Below are 14119 nucleotides of genomic sequence, written 5' to 3'. Positions count from 1 at the left end.
CTCCTTGTCTTGGAAGCCTCCGCGGGTCGTCGGATGGGAGGACCAATCGTCTGCCCTTAAGGGCGTCTTTTAATATCAACGTAGCAGCGCCCTTAACTTACCGAAGTGCCCCAAAGGATTCTCCCCGTCTCACTCTACCCCCGCCCGCCCTCTTGCTTTCATTCATGCATGTTTTAGGAAAATTGTATGAACATTTAAATGAAATGCGAGATTTATAACTGAAAGTATTTCCTACCTATGGTGGGAAAAGGATTGGGCGTTTACGCGCGCGCTACCCGTGATGTCCTACCGAGGTATTCGCTTGGAGGTCCCCTTCTCAGGTTACCTAAGCTTGCTGGAGTCCAAGGAGCGAGCATGTTTTCTCGGAAGGACGCGACATTGATGGCTTGCTCTCGGAGCCAGTCGCTGCTCCGCGGCGGCGCGTTCTCGAGGCGTTAGTCATCGAGCGGAGCACGGCCCAGGCCGCCTCGTATGCCCGCGATCTAACCGGCGGCCTTTCGAATCTCCGGCCACCGGTCCGAGATTGGTTGAGGACGATGGCAGGGTGGCTCGTGGGAAAGGAGAAGGGAGTCGAACCCTTTCCGGAATTTCTTCAGGTTCCCCAATTTACTCGATGAGCAATGTAGTGTCTCTTCCGAGTATATGGACTTTCGATTGTCCAACGACTGCACTTGCGTGCCTCGGAACCATTTGAGAAAGGGGCTGTGGGGTCGGACATGAACTCATGCGCGATGAGAATAAATACTTGAATCGCCGAATAATTACCAAAGTTTTCCCTTTCGATTCATAAAAATGAGGAGTTTTATTTTTACACGGAAAAAAAAGCTTTCAATGAAGTGTTTCTTTATTTCGTCTATTTCCGAAGTCTCTGCGCTAACTTGTTGCTCGAAGACAGTTCATTGAGTCTTTAATGAGCCGCGATGTAAAATGACATAATTGACTTTATTCTGACCTTTTGCAACCACAGTGAGCGGTAATGAAGCTCTTCCTTTGAAATAGAAATCCAAATGACGGGCGGAAATAAGTATTTCACTGCATTCATGTGCATCGGAGTACTCTTCATATGCCGCTTAATCCTCTCGCGTCGTTTTTGTCGATATTCAGGGACGAGGGGAGTTGAGTAATTCAACGAACAGGCAACATATTACGCCCCCGTATTCACTTCTGCTAATGAAGGTATGAGTGGAGAGGTTGCGAAAGCTAGACCAGCGCGCAGCATCGCACGAGGCCATCAGCGCCGTTGGAAGCTGTGCTCGAGTGCGTAAATGACTGCCCATTCGAGGATCGGCCGCTCGTGCACCATCGCCCCTCCCTCCTACCGTCGACTTTCCTCACGTGAACACCTCGCCGAGATGACGTCACATCTGTAATATCCCATGAGAATGTTTCAAATTCGATTCCATTTAATCCTCTTGTCAACTGACGGGTGATTACATTCCATGTGTTGAGTCCACAATCAATTATTGTCTCGTGTCCTCTATTGAAACAATTTCGGTTGCTTTCGGAGAGGCGTTTAATAAAGACCCTAGGCCCTAGACCTTCCCCAAATGCCGCAATGTCAGTTGCCAACATTCGCTTTGGGTGTGACCTGTGACAACCCCGTGTGTGGGCTGGTCGTGCAATCTTTTCCTTTCGTAACTTCCTCCGTGGATTATCAAAGGAGCAAGATGCAAGAGTCCTTGGCGCGCGCACTCAAGTGTTATCTTTACCCCAACATAGACGTCGCCCGATTGGAAAAGGCACCGTGGAGTCTGCTCGTCGACTAAGTTGCGTGGGGAAGTTAGGCTGCGTCATTCGTGTCCCACGGCATCGATCGAACCAAGTCAATAGGTCAATTATTCGCACGGTATCGGGCGTGTGGCTGTTTGGGCCGAGGCGTGAGCTCAGGCGAGAGAGGAATCGCCGAAATTCCTCGAAAGCATCTCAGTCATCTCAAGCGTAGCTGGGCGGCGCGTGATGCCCAAAAAATGTGCCAAAGAGAGCGATTTAATTAGTCATCAAAGCTCCCTCCATGCTTATTCTACGTAATGTCCCGCAAGCCGCCGCAAGGGCCGTTGCTTTTCTTGATTTTTGTTAACGGTTTGAAAAATTGTTGCTTTTCCCTTCGTGCATAACTTTTTCAGGAAAGAAGCGCGGTGGAATGTCTAATCTGCATAAGAATATGAATAAGAATATGCATAAAGAATCGGAGGTGCGAAAAAGGAAACTGAGGTGATGCCCCTCCGAAAATGACTCAATTTACATGCGTTTTCGCCGCATTCCATTTCAATCTTACTTGAAATTCACCCCGTTGCGAGTCGTTTCTTCGCCGTCTTGCGTGGCTGTGTGTCGGCTTCTCTTATTGGCTGGCTCTTTCGACCCGAAATCACCGTGACACACGTGAGGATTTCCGATTGGAGAAAAGAAATTGCGGTCGGAATTCAGTTTTCATATGGATTAACGGTAAGTGGATATTAGGTGACGCTCCATAATTGTGCAATCACTTCTCCTCGCTAACGGGCAATAAGGTTGCATCTTAACGTCATATTTTGGTGGACGTACTGACATCACGATAGATTGCGTTTTGCACTTCATCGGGACTACGCTACATGTGCAGACATAAGCGCGTACTATTTGTTACACATCGCATCTACATGTGGCATCATCACAATCGCCACGTCTCAACATTTTTGAATCCGATTTTACACTTTTGGGCCCTCGAGGAACCATCATCCTAATGTTTTGTCATTATGGATTGTGATGGTACATTTACTTTCTTGGTTCACATGAAGAATCCGTCTCCTAAGTTATCCCTTACTTCTTCGGTTGCGAATATCTTGCATTATGCATACCTTCCACGATCGCGTTGCGGTGCGAAGCAACCTCGTGTGGGGCACGTGAAGACGGCGACTCTCGCCACCGTACCCGGCCTCGCCTCTCACTGGATCCCTCGTATCCATGGACTTGTTGTATTTTATTTAATTTTTAACGACTCCACCTAATGCTAATGTCCATCTTCCCTTTTACGGGCTGGGCTCCTTTGAAGCCCTCTCAGTATTCCAATCCTTCCCCTATTTACTATTCCCAGTGGTGAGCGGCCGCGCACTCCACCCCCTCAACACTTCCTCGGGAGTCTTGGGTATCTGGGCACCGTAACCTGTTTATCGCAAACAATTTCCCTGGAATGCGAGAGCAGGTCGAGGGGGGGGGGGCCTCGGGCCGCCTGCTGAGAGAACCAAGCGAATACGGCCAGCCGGATTAACCTGGTCGGCATTTTCCTTGCCGACTAACTGGAAAGCCCTTTGCGAGGGATGCATTGAAACGGGCCGTCTCGTTAACTCAATTGCTAAGAATGTTCAACCGGAAATCGGGAGATCCTGGTTCGAATCCCGGTCATTAGGGATGATTTATGCTATCGCAAGTTTACCGCGAGTTATTTTTTTCTTTTTCATCAAGAAATAATACACCTTGGAGGTTCGAGTTTCAAAGCCCCGACTCCACCGTCCACGTCTTAGTGCGGGCAGGCATTTCGATGCTCGTGCGACGTAAAAATTCTGTTGCAGGCTTCCCACCGAGAGGGCCCGGGTTCGATTCCTGGAGACGACAGATATTTTGGAGTGGTATCTCGATCCCTAGATGAGGTGCTTTGTGGAGGGCACTTTGAGTGAGTACGCCGTCCGTCGGATGAGACGTTTAACCGCGTGTTACCCCTTGGCGCCTTTCGTTATTAGAGTAGGCTAACACCGGATTTCTCTCCACCCTTCATCCTTTCATCCTGTCCATCCCTAATGGCGCAAATCACCTCAGCTGTCGGTCGCCTCCCATAAACACTACTACTGCGGTCCGTGGTTGGCAGTAAGCCTTTAAGCTTCTGTGGCAGGGTTGGTATTTATAAGATATTTCTTTAGGGTAGGTAAAAGAGTGATGGGATGTTAGGTTTTTTGTTTGTTTTTCTTTTTTATAAAGATATTTTTATTGATTGTTATTGTTATTAATTGAAAGTTTGTTAAATTATTATTTTTTGTTAATTAATGTTTAGGATAGGGTAGGGAGATGCTAGGGTAAGGTGGATGCTCAGGTAGGGTCCGGTGGGAGTAGGTTAGGGAGTTCAGGATTGCCAGGGCCTTGGTTTTGTCTTAAATTTTTGTTCATGGGTGGTTTAGTCTTAGGTAAGGGGAAATCACGGTTGCATTGATTTAGTATCGGGTGAAGGGTTATATTTTCAGGGTGTTTTTCCCTTTTTTTATTTTTAGGGATGCGGGGTATGGATTTGATAATTTGGTGCGGGTATTGGCATTTGCCGGTGGGTAGGGATGAGGACCAAAGATTGTTGATGAGAGGGTTTTTTGCATGCTTGAGCGACTTCCTGTAGTTAGTCAATGCAGTGGATATGGCTTCATTGATAGTTATTAGGTTAAGTTCTCTGAATACGATCCTGTTGGGAATGAACCAACGGGCTCCTCCTATCCTGCGGGCCATTTTATTTTCCCAGATTTGGACTCTCTTTATTGCAAAAGCCGGGGTTGTGGCACATATCGGAGACGCGTATAGGATTTGGGGTAGCAGTATGGTATTGAGGATGTCTCTTTTGTTGTTGAGGGAGGTTTTGGAGGTTTGAGTGAGGAGAGGCTGAAGAGCAAATGTGGTTGCTCGGATTTTAGAAATTTTATTGTTATGGTGAGGGGTGAAGGTTAGTTTTGAGTCCAATATCGCTCCGAGGAATGTGTGGGTTGATTTCTGTGGTAGAATTTGTTGGTTTGTTTACACGATATCGCCGTTAAAGTCATCGGGGTCTGTAATGACTCGTATTCTCCCCATCGCCCCCTCCCTTTGTGGGGGGTTACGTAAGATCCAGTCGCATATATATGTATGTATATATATACGTCGTCGTTTATATATATATATATATATATATATATATATATATATATATGTGTGTGTGTGTGTGTGTGTGTGTATATATATACAAACTTGGACAGCAACAAACAATATAATAATATGTAAAACGAACACTCACACGTTATTTCTTAATAATTTCGACGGAATTTAGCTCCGTTTTCTGAGGAAGACGGAGATACACTCCGTCGAAATTATTAAGAAATAACGTGTGAGTGTTCTTTTTATGTGCTATTATATTGTTTGTTACTGTCCAAATATGATTCAACACTTCCGTGTTACTTCGGCGAAATCATCTATGTATGTGTGTGTGTATGTATGTATATATATATATATATATATATATATATATATATATATATATATATATATATATATATATATATATATATATATAGTCCAGGGGGTAACGTGTTGGACTGCTTTCGACGCTTTCTCATTACGGCTGCCGGACGTCCGGATTTTGTGTTATGTTAGGAGTCACAAAATATTTTATTTAGTAGCTGTATCCATCCAAAAACCTACCTTAACCGGTAGATTACCTAATAATACAAATAATATGTATATGTCATATGTATATATATATATATATATATATATATATATATCAACCATAAACACAGTGATCAACCCGAAGGTTGGTAGGTGATGGTAGAGTTCACCCAGTACTAAGCCCGACGGCGTGTGAAATTCACACATCAGGGTAAGGGGGTCGGATAGATTTCTGCCTTGTCCCTAGCATCGTGGTATAAAATATTGTTTTGCCTGATGGGCTGGTCTGTGCGGCCTTTCTTGGTCAGCTGCCTGGCAACCTTCCAGAGAGAACCGTCCTCAAAAGAAAGGTTGCTGATTTTGTCCTTCCACTGGTCGTTAAATCGACTTTTGATTTCTCGCTTGACGCAAAGAAGTTATAACGCCGTTTATAGACATTATCCCTTGTTCTCTCCCATTGTCTGCGAGCTTTGTTGCGCTGCTTAATGAGCTGCGTGATGTCATCGGGAAGGGCGTTGGAGGGTGGGGGAGGTTTACTATATGGAGGCGATGCGAGTGCATGCGCATTTTGCATTGTTTCCGTAATTGTTTGGACATGCGCGTCAATGTCCTGGGGATAAGTGGAGTGTGGGATTGGGATGGCGGAGAACGCATCGTGGGAAAGGTTGACGAACTGTTTCCAGTTGGTCTTAGTAAGAGAGGAAAGGGGTAGCTCATAGGGTATGGTCGCAATGTTAGTCATGATCGGATAATGATCGCTGGAGAGGTCCCTGAGAACCGAAGGAGTGGTGATGATCGGCGAATTTTTAGTAAGGCAGAAATCAAGGATATCCTCCTCTCCACAGGCGTCCATGTGCGTCGCCGATAACGGCGCTTCGATGTCTACCATGATGGAGTTCGCGATTTTATGCAACCGCCGGCTATTAATATTAGCGGCTCGGCACCCCCATTCCGCGTGTTTTGAGTTCCAATCGCCGATGGCTATGACGCGTCCGTCATTCGGGAATAAGGGACGAATTTCGTCAGAAGAGATAGTGTTACCAGGAGGTTGGTAAACAGGATAGATGTCAAGTTCACCAATGGCAGTTGGGAGTCGTATTCCAACATATTCTATTGTACTAAGGGCGTGCGCTTTAAGTGCCTTGTGTTTGATAGACGATTTCACTGCGATGAGCACGCCACCGCCGCGGGCGGCGACGCGGTCACGCCGATATGTTGTATAATTGGGCAGTTTTAGTGTATGATTCGGTTTTAGATGTCTCCTGAAGGGCGACTAAATCAAAATTGCCAGAGCTTATTAGGTTTTTGAATTCCCGTTGGCGGCCGAGAATGCCATTGCAATTCCAACTGAGGAGACATGTTACGGAGCTTAGTAGTCATTAAGCTCGTGCAACTCGCATAATTGCTGGAGCATAAAGATATTTTTCTCCGATTTGGTCTTTAAGAGACATAACTGTGTGTATATGGACATAAAATATCCAAACAGTGATTGTTCTGCGACACACACATATATATATAGATAAAAATATATTTTATGTATAATATATATTGTATATATATACACAGTATACCATAAACACAGTAATCAACCCGAAGGTCGGTTTGGTAGGTGATGGTAGAGATAACCCAGTACTAAGCCCTATACGGCGTGTGAAAATTCACACATCAGGGCAGGGGGGCCAGTTCCTTTCCCTGTGCCGGTTATGGTTTCCCAGGAAGATCTGGTGTCCGAAAAATCACTTTAGCTTGGGTGGAGCTGCAGGTGCCCAGAGTGCCTTGCCCGGGAATCGAACCCGGGACCCTCTGGTCAGCAGTCTAACACTCTACCCACTGGACTACCGCGACCCGCATATAATATATTTATTTATTTATTTTATTCAGTATTAGTCCGAAAACAGCGCATTTTGGCCTTTACATCGAACTGTTAACAACGATAACAATGGTCACACATTTACAAACACCCAAGCCCTAGATGGAGGGAAACACCCAGGCGGGAATCGAACCCGCGACCCTTGGAATGGCAGACGAGGACGTTACCCCGCCTCCACCGGGGTCGGCATATATATATATATATATATATATATATATATATATATATATATATTTCTATATGTATAGAGAGAGTGTGTGTATAGAAGATGCGGTCATGCACCACCGAGGGGCGGGCGACCTCATTGTCGGACTGGCGACCTTGGTTACCGGCTGGTGCCCACGATGACTCGGTGGCTGTCCGTGACGAACCTCATCCCTTTGACGACGAAATCGCGTGCTTGATTCGGTGTCACATCCGTGACTCGGAACTGCCTTTCCAAGGATTTTGCATCAACTGACTTTCCTGGTTATATCACATCGCTTCGCTGTATTTATTAGTCATTAATCCATTTTAATTCCTTTGAAAGAAGGGAACCGAAAGTGTTTCATCTCGTTCTCCTCCTTCGTACCTGCCCAGCAGGCCCATCGAACCGGCCCTCCACCGGGTGACGTCATGCTCCCGGTGGAAGGACATTGGGGCGTCATCTCTGCATCCTCCGTGGCCTCTTGTAGGTGGGGCGCAATCAGACGAGCGAAATACTCACTCGCTCGCCCGCTCCTCATGAACACAGCCCAGCAGATGCCAAGTTCCTCCCCCCTCTGAGTCGGAGGAAGTCTCGCGTCACGTGGTCGACGGTTACGCAACGCCGTTTCCGCTGAAAGGGCGCCTGCGCATCAGTGCACTGGAACGCCGGAGTTCCCGAGGCTGGCCGGGGCCATAATGGAGCGAGGCACCACACATTGCGAACGAGCCGATCTGCTGTCATCTCACTGCGCCGTGTCTCTCATCCGGATAATTAATTATTATCGCCTCCCGCTCAGAGAATCACGACCATGGAAGGATTTCGATTGTCGAAGGAAGACCTGTGTGACCCACCGTCAGCATGGAGGTTGTGGAGCGTCTCCCTATTTTAATTGATTGCGAAGAAACTCTGGGCCAGTTCATGTCAAATACGTGCAACATGGAGTTCGCAATGCGAAGGGCGCATTGAGGGAGGTAGCCTCATCACCTCGCGTCAACCTTAATTTTGAACTCGTGTCCGGCGATTGAGTGTGATGCGTTTTCTGGATGATGGGTACGTAGAAAGTGCGCAGAGCGAGACATGATTGTGATTGGAGATCGAAGGGAATACCGTCCGCGGTGCATGCGTGAGCGTGACACACGGACTGCCCTCGCCACTGATGAAAGCGATGACCAGCACTCGAGCTTACGGCTGCTCCGACGAAGAGGCATTGACTGCAGCAGTCGGTGGGCTGGCGCCATGACTCTCAATGAATGCTTCTCACCGACGTCCCCGGAAATCTTGGCAGGAGTAAGTTTCGTTTTCTGGGCGTGAAAAGTCTCTCGCCATTCATTCGACGGAGACAATTCCCATTCCTTCCGACCCATTCACCCACGTGCCTTCAATATCAATGGGAGGGTTTTCGCCTCTCAAATGGATCATGACCGTACATTTTTCTAGGACGGCAAATGTCTATCCTTAATCCTTTTGGATTCCAATGGAATGGCTTTCTTTGGGGATGCCGATAAACCTTCTGGGGATGAGAACGGAGATCTCCTGGAGTAATATGATATTCGTTGTGAATGAGGAATTACTTGTCGGAGCTAATCACTTGCTTTAGCGAAGAAAACTTGATGGTAGACCCGCGCGATGGGAAATTGCAGAGAGAGAGAGAGATGGCGTGGGACGGAGGCCAACTGGACGAATGGCGATTGCGAATCCGCGTTTTTATGCGGTGACATCACTTGTCACCTCGAGCGTGCGTCCGCTTGCTCAGAACGACCTGCTCGCGGCCTGATTGTCGTCGAGACGCGATGGGCTTCGTTTATTGTACAGGGTTGCGATTAAAATAAATTTTGAATGTCTCACTGTTATTTTACACAGGGTCTAATGGTTCCCGGAAGCAGAGTAGGTGTGGTAACAATGTAACGGAGACCTTAGGGGGGGGGGGGGAGAGACTGCTATTTCGTAAAATATACCGAAGTGATGCCTTCTCAGTCATTTCTCCTTTATGGTTGAGGGCAGTAATCAAAATGAAATCCCGAAAAAAAAGAAATATATGTAAGCACAGACTGATCAGTGATTCAACAAGTACACTACGGTGTGCGCACTTGGTTCGATAGAAACTGGCAGTCGGAGACGCAGTTTTTTACTGTGGAATGTGTGCGCATTTTCTTGTTTAAGTTTTATTTCGTCGCCGAGGGAATTATTCTTTTGGGGTCGCAGATTCGGCCACTGATAAAAAGAGGCTTACACCGTCACAGACTCAGGTCGAGTATTCGTTCTTCTCTCGCACCGGCGGTAGTCCTAACCAAATCGATCCCAAAGGGCCACTATATATTAACTTCAAGACTAAAATGTAATGTTTTAATCTAGCACACCAACTATTGCATGATGTATACAGCCATCCATGCATGTGTTCGAGTTTTTTCAATTATTGCTAAGACATGCTCAAATGCATGGTTGAATATTTGGGCATTCGTGGCTGTTCCCTGCCACGCGTCCTCTCGCGGGGTATTGTGCCGACGTATCGTAGGTTCATATTACGAGGGATTCTCTCGATTTATCTTATGCGAATCCCCTCATGCTTTTCATTTTTCGACTTACGAGTAATACATTGAGATAATTTCAATTTAGAAAAGCTCGTTTGGTCTTTTATTTGAACCACAGCCATCTTGCGAGTGGGAATCCTAGCTATCCATATCGTTTCCGGGACGCAGTAGAATATATTTCATCGTTTCGCCTCCTCCTGACGCAACCCGACGTTTCATTTGTCAGTTCGCTCTGATACGGTGGCGAGTCATTTGAGATGGCATTTCATTCGTCATCATCAGCAGGGCGCAGTAGCGAAGGACTTTCTGGTATCTTTTTGTGGGATTTGTGGAATTCGGAAATGCCTGGAGTTGGTATTTCCATTACAATACACTTTTTCCCCAATTACTTTCCCATTTTCCTAGTAATTTCCCAATTACTAGGAAACAGCCTCGGGATTTGGAATGAAGGACCTTCTGCTAAGAAAACCATTTTGAGCTGAAAGTCGTTCGCCATCGCACCTCCGAAATAGGAGTAGAAATATAACATCGACCGATGCTACAAAACATTGGCAATGCCTTATCAGGAATAATCTTAATATCCAAAATCTAAGACTACATAAAAACCCTTAGGGGTGTGTGGCGGGGGGTGTTAGGTCATGCCGGCACAATCCCAATGGTTCCACCTCTACACAGATATCAATCAGTTCTATCATGCTCCCGAGCTATGTCATTCACACGAAAAAAGCGACGTAAATGCCAGAATATTCAACGGCAGGATATGCTCAAATCATGCGGGAACAATGTTAAGATGACGGGTCTATTTGAAATGCATGCCGGGTATCGACAACAAAATATGTACACCACCAATAATAATTATCCTCTTCGCGCTTGCGATGATATCTCCAATTTAGCATAAATCAAAATAATATAGTACATATTGATCGTACCCTGTAATTGTCGTCTTTCTTGGTGTTTATCGATTTAAAAAAATTCAGAAGTATGAACAACATTACTATTGCTTTGGGGTGCCTGCTCCTCCCCTCCCCGCCGTCGGCGCTGCGCACGCTTTTTGTGCTCAGGAATTTTCTGAATGAACCTTGCCCGCGACGACCCCGTTCTCTCCCCCCCCCCCATCTTACCCCCCCTACCACTTCCCCGCCCCTCCCGGGCCCCCTCCCCTCACCCCAATGCCTACTTCCCTTCCTGCTTGCCCCCCACTCCTTCACCGAATGCCTAATGCCGGAGTAGGATGTCAGTGGCGACATCTGTACGCGGAATCCATAGTGTGTAACGTGTTTCCCGCTAGTTGGCGGTACGTGGCTACCTAATGGTCGTCGCTGGGAGTTTCAAACGAGTTCTGGTTAACGTGGTGAAGTGAACGCGTCGCCGTAATTGTGGGCGAAACTTCAGGATCGAACGGTTGGCTTAAATCTTGGGGAGAAAGGCTCTTTTTAGTGTTGGAGTGAAATTCATTTGCTTATCGTGTTCCTTTTCCTGTGCCTGGCTCATAACCCATGAAGAAGTTGGAACGTGTGCACGTGGTGTGGTAATCACGTTATTTCGTGAGGGTTCGTGGTCTTGAAGTAATTACTTTTTTGACCCTTGTTTCATTACTCGTATGGATACTTTTATCTATCTAGCCATTGCTTTATCAGTTTAATAACTATTTTCTGGAAATATTTCGGTGCTTAATTGTATTCGTACTTGCAACAGTTAGGATTTTTAATGCAAGTCCTGTATGTATAGTGAACTGTGTGTTAAGGATATTTTCATTGATTGAAATGCCACTGCCCAAGTGTGTCGAATTTGGAGTAACTATGCGTTTGAGCTACATTTTATCGTAGGATATGGAACCTCGTGACGTTAGGCTACCTTCTTCCATGAATGTAGAGAGATAACGAATCGAAGAGAGTACTCATATTTGCCTGAAATATTTTTACGAATAGTGAGTCATGAGTTTGTTGTTTGCCACTTCATTGAGTCCTCTCCCTTTCTTTTGTGGATGTATCATCATTAAGCGTTGGTAGTGGTTCAGGCTGACTGAAATTCTGAATAGACAAATTGGATCCAACTGTCGCATGCTTGTTAATTTTCATTGATACCTTATGTTTGGTCGTATAACAGAATATAGTCCAATCACATCCACACGTTTCACGACCTTATTCAACATTTTGTTGCAAGTACGCACGATATGTCAACGATTTAATGACACATCTTTCGAGACTGCATTTGTTTAAAATATGAAAATCATTGAAACAAGTAATAAAGTCAAGACAAGATGAAAAGTTAAAAAGTCGTTGCCATTTGTCACTCATTTTGTCTAAAATTTTCGTCAAATATGTCATGTCTTTCATGTTAATTGAAATTCATTGTTTGTCTTCATGAAATTTCAGATTTCCGGGCACCGGAGTTGCCTTTGCTGTTGGCCGAGATTTAGAATTTCAGGTATGCTTCTTTGCAATTTTCATTTATTTGACCCGCGACTGGCATTGACCTCTGTGTGTGCTGGTTTAATTGTTCCTTTACATTGATATACCTTCTCCATTTCATCCATATTTATGTCATGACCAGCATGCCAATTATGTATTTTTTTGTCGACATGCTTTCTAAAATTTCCAACCCATTTTCCCCTGATAAGCGTGTCTAGTAATCCATGATCTGTGAGGTAGTAGTTGACATTTCTCTTTGTCACAATACTGAAGTTTCATTTCGCCTTAAAATGTCGTCTATCCCCAGCAATCACCACTAGAGCATGTTTTCTCCAAGGCTTACCTAACTTACATGAGTCCTTAGGATTTCATGTGATGAGTGCTATAAGTTCTCCCAAGAGTAATGCTGGAGTACTAGTTAGAATATTAATTGTCAAATTATTACTCTTATTTGATTCTTGCTGGCTTATAAATTCAACATTTCAGTCCAACATGAGAATGCACTTGTGATATCAATATCCTGAATAGAATGTTTTGAGGAAGTATCACTTTGTGGAAGCGATTCATATCAGACAAGAAAATACTTTGTTCTTCCACGTACTTATGTTTGGGGAAGAGCTGTCTTTTTTTCCGATGGTATCACTCCAATGGAAGAAAAAAAGTTGTTAATCTTCTTGAGATAGAATTGCAATCATTGCAGTTTTTTTAAGATGGATATTTTATTTTGTATCCTTTAGACTCTGGGTGGTGGTTCATGTTTTAAAAAGTATGAGTTTTGAAAGCGATGAAATATTTTATTTTCAGACCGAAGTGGTGCTCTTTGGCAAGGTGGCTTCTGTTGCAGTGTTGAGATGGAAAACAGTCCGATTTGAGTTAACATGCAGTTGGTGCTCTTCATCAAGATAATGCCTCTCCATGCTTTGGATGTAAGCATTTCATTTTATACTTTCCATTTCATGAACACTGTAACTGTTGCCGTAAAATAATAGCATTTACACTCAATGGTTTGTTTTTTATCTAGCCTCATTTTATACTGCAAAGAATATTTTTACTGTAAGGAAAACGTTATTCATATGCAATTGGGATTTATTATGCTTATTTCACCTACTGTGAATACTATTTCACCATAAGTTAGCAATGATTTTGGTTCTCTAAACAAGCCACTTTTTATCATCACTTATTCTATCGATTGAACTTAAAAAAATTCGCAAGTATTTTTTGTGTTATCAAGTAGATAGATAGTGCATAATGGCTCTCCTGTGGTGTAGGAAGAAATGCAGTGGTGGATGTAACTTTCTTTGGTTGACAGTCAATGGTTTATTGTGTTCTTATATCTTAGTGTGTGGGTCACGGTAGTTCAGGGGAGAGGATTTTGGACTACTGACCGGAGGTCCCGGGTTTGATTCCAGGAATGGTCTCTCTGGGCTCCAACCAAACTGTGTGATTATTTTGGATGCCAGATCTTCCTGGGAAACCATAGCCGGCACAAGGAAAGGAACTGGCCCCCCTACCCTGATGTGTGAATTTCACACACCATACTTAGTGCTTAATGAACTCTACCAACACGGGCCTAACAGACCTTTGGGCTGATAACTTTGTTTTTGGTTTTTGTATTTTGTAGCGAGAGTGTTGATGCAATTTTTTTAGCCTTGCATAGTAATTCTTATTTTTTTCACCTCCGCTTTATAAGGTTTATAATCCGGCGGAGACTTATAATATTTGAACCTGCAATAAATGGTTGAAAAATTAATTTTTA

At 44.7% G+C, this 14119-nt stretch overlaps 1 long non-coding RNA gene across 1 annotated transcript; it reads left to right on the top strand.

Annotated features, from left to right (window-relative positions):
* Positions 1-12338: 12338 nt before the first annotated feature.
* On the top strand, positions 12339-13846 carry LOC139687171 (uncharacterized). Its single transcript, XR_011700607.1, has 3 exons — positions 12339-12379; positions 13168-13289; positions 13773-13846. It is a non-coding gene; the product is annotated as an uncharacterized lncRNA (long non-coding RNA).
* Positions 13847-14119: the final 273 nt, after the last annotated feature.

The sequence above is a fragment of the Hetaerina americana genome, unplaced genomic scaffold, assembly GCF_022747635.1.
Source record: "Hetaerina americana unplaced genomic scaffold, ioHetAmer1.1.p SCAF_171, whole genome shotgun sequence".
In the NCBI taxonomy this organism is placed as follows: Eukaryota; Metazoa; Arthropoda; class Insecta; order Odonata; family Calopterygidae; genus Hetaerina; species Hetaerina americana.
This window is presented reverse-complemented; position numbering and strand designations above follow the sequence as displayed.